Source organism: Penaeus chinensis, chromosome 18, assembly GCF_019202785.1.
Source record: "Penaeus chinensis breed Huanghai No. 1 chromosome 18, ASM1920278v2, whole genome shotgun sequence".
Classification (NCBI taxonomy): domain Eukaryota; kingdom Metazoa; phylum Arthropoda; class Malacostraca; order Decapoda; family Penaeidae; genus Penaeus; species Penaeus chinensis.
This window is the reverse complement of record NC_061836.1, coordinates 15,687,022-15,689,521: the sequence shown is the minus strand read 5'-3', so window position 1 is coordinate 15,689,521 and position 2,500 is coordinate 15,687,022. Positions and strand designations below refer to the sequence as shown.

The 2,500-nt window shown below is 47.8% G+C and overlaps 1 protein-coding gene across 1 annotated transcript in view; it reads right to left on the bottom strand.

The window, feature by feature from the left end:
* The window catches only part of LOC125034436, a 504,708-nt gene that overhangs the window by 359,733 nt on the left and 142,475 nt on the right, over window positions 1–2,500 (bottom strand). The window lies entirely within an intron of this gene.

The window sequence follows — 2,500 nt, the reverse complement described above, 5'->3', positions numbered from 1 at the left end:
TATATATATACTCACATATACATACATATACATACATCAGTATGTGTGTGTGTGTGTGTGCATACACACATATGGAGACTATGTATTCATATATACTGTATGCATGTTTGTACAGTTACGCCTATCTCTGCAGCTTATGTATGCTTACATGTATGTATTAATGTAAGAATGCCCATGCTTACATTTATAACCTATGTCTGTCTATCTGTCTGTCTGTCTGTCTGTCTGTCTGTTTGTCTGTGCGTCTGTCTGTCTGTCTGTCTGTCTGTCTGTCTGTCTGTCTGTCTGTCTGTCTGTTTGTCTGTCTGTATGTATCATGTAAATATTATGAATGCATGAACGTATGTATGAATGTACGTAGGTAAATAGGTAAGTAAGAATGTATGCACTGTATATATGAACACATGTGTGTTTGCATTTTTATCTATTTAGATTCGAATATCCTATATTTCGAGCATATACGAAAAACTATCACATCAACTTACTCCTTAGCTTCAATAGACAATAAAACAACTATCTCTCTCTTTCTACCTCTCTCTCTCTCTCTCTCTCTCTCTCTCTCTCTCTCTCTCTCTCTCTCTCTCTCTCTCTCTCTCTCTCTCTCTCTCTCTCTCTCTCTCTCTCTCTCTCTCTCTCTCTCTCTCTCACTCTCTCTATCTATCTCTTTCTCTCTCCTAATCTCTCTCACTCTCCTAGTCTCTCTCTCTCTCTCTCTCTCTCTCTCTCTCTCTCTCTCTCTCTCTCTCTCTCTCTCTCTCTCTCTCTCTCTCTCTCTCTCTCTCTCCCCGCCCCTCTCTCTCTCTCTCAGTCTCTTCCTCTCTCTCTCTCTTTCTCTCATCCCCCTTCCCACCCATCCCCCCCTTTCTCCTCCTGAGTTTCACAAGGCTCGCGCGAGACGGCGGGCAAGATGACGTCACCAAAGAAGATGGACAAGTAGAGCGGAGAAAAAGCACAGGAGAGAGGAAGAGAGAACAGAAGTCAAAGCATGTGAGGAAAAAAGCAAAAAACAAAACAAACAAATGCAATATGAAACGCATGGAAAAGGCTTAGAGAAATATGAAAAGGAAGGAAAGCAAAATTCCGTCTTGATTAGACATATCCCGACCCTCTCTTCCATTAGCGCTGACCCGTCCCTCATTAATTACCCCCTCCCCCTCCCTCGTGCAGGGGCGAGGGAGGAGGAGGGGGAGTGGGAGGGAGGGAGAGGGAGAGGGAGAGGGAGGGGGAGGGGGAGGGGAGGGGGAGAGGGACAGGGAGAGGAAGGGAAGAAAGAAGATATGACACGCACACACACACACACACACACACACACATACACACACACACACACACACACACATACACACACACACACACACACACACACATACACACACCCACAAACACACACATACACACATACACACATACACACACACACACACACACACACACACACACACACACACACACACACAGGCCTATATACATATATATATATATATATATATATATACACACACATATATATATATATATATATATATATATATATATATATACATAAGCAATCCTATTCATAAATATGCGTGTACTAGAGGGAGGCGAGAAGGGAGAGCCGCTGCGCGTCGAAGCATCAAAAGTGGCACAGTGGCACCTTGAGGCGGCGCCGCAGTGCCACAAAGGGGTAGAGGCGTCCGCCCGTCACGTGCCTCTTCAGCATAAACGCTAATTAGTCGAGTGGTGCCAGGGCCTCGTGTCACCCTCGGCCCCGAACAGAGCGCCACTGTGCCTCTGCAGATCGCTCTCGGTTTAGAGCCGACCGCGATAAATGTAAATAAGCACATACATCACAGTCACACAAACCACGTCGAAAACAGCAACAGCAAGGAACCCCACCATCGCCACCATAACCACAATCACCACAATCACAATCACCATAATCAACACAATCAACACAATCAACACAATCACTACAAACACCACAATCACAGCCATAACAATCACCACAATCACCATAATCACTACAAACACCACAATCACAGCCACCACAATCACCACATTCACCGCAATCAGTCCCCTAAGCCCCCAGAGCCGAGACGACGCCCCTGAATGACTCCGGATCGAGCGCCGTCGTCCGCAATCAGCGCGGCGAGTGTCCGAGGCGGCGAGGTCCTGGGCGCTCCTCCGGGGATTCCGCGCGTCCTTCGGCCTCTCGTGCGGGATTAGCAAGATAGGACGTCGGTGGAGGCGGCGGCGGGGAAGGGCGGATGGGAGGGAGCGAAGGAGAGGAGTGGGAGAGGGAGGTAGATGGAGAGGGAGATAGAAGGAGAGGGAGGTAGATGGAGAGGGAGATAGAAGGAGAGGGAGATAGAAGGAGAGGGAGATAGAAGGAGAGGGAGATAGAAGGAGAGGGAGATAGAAGGAGAGGGAGATAGAAGGAGAGGGAGATAGAAGGAGAGGGAGATAGAAGGAGAGGGAGATAGAAGGAGAGGGAGATAGAAGGAGAGGGAGATAGAAG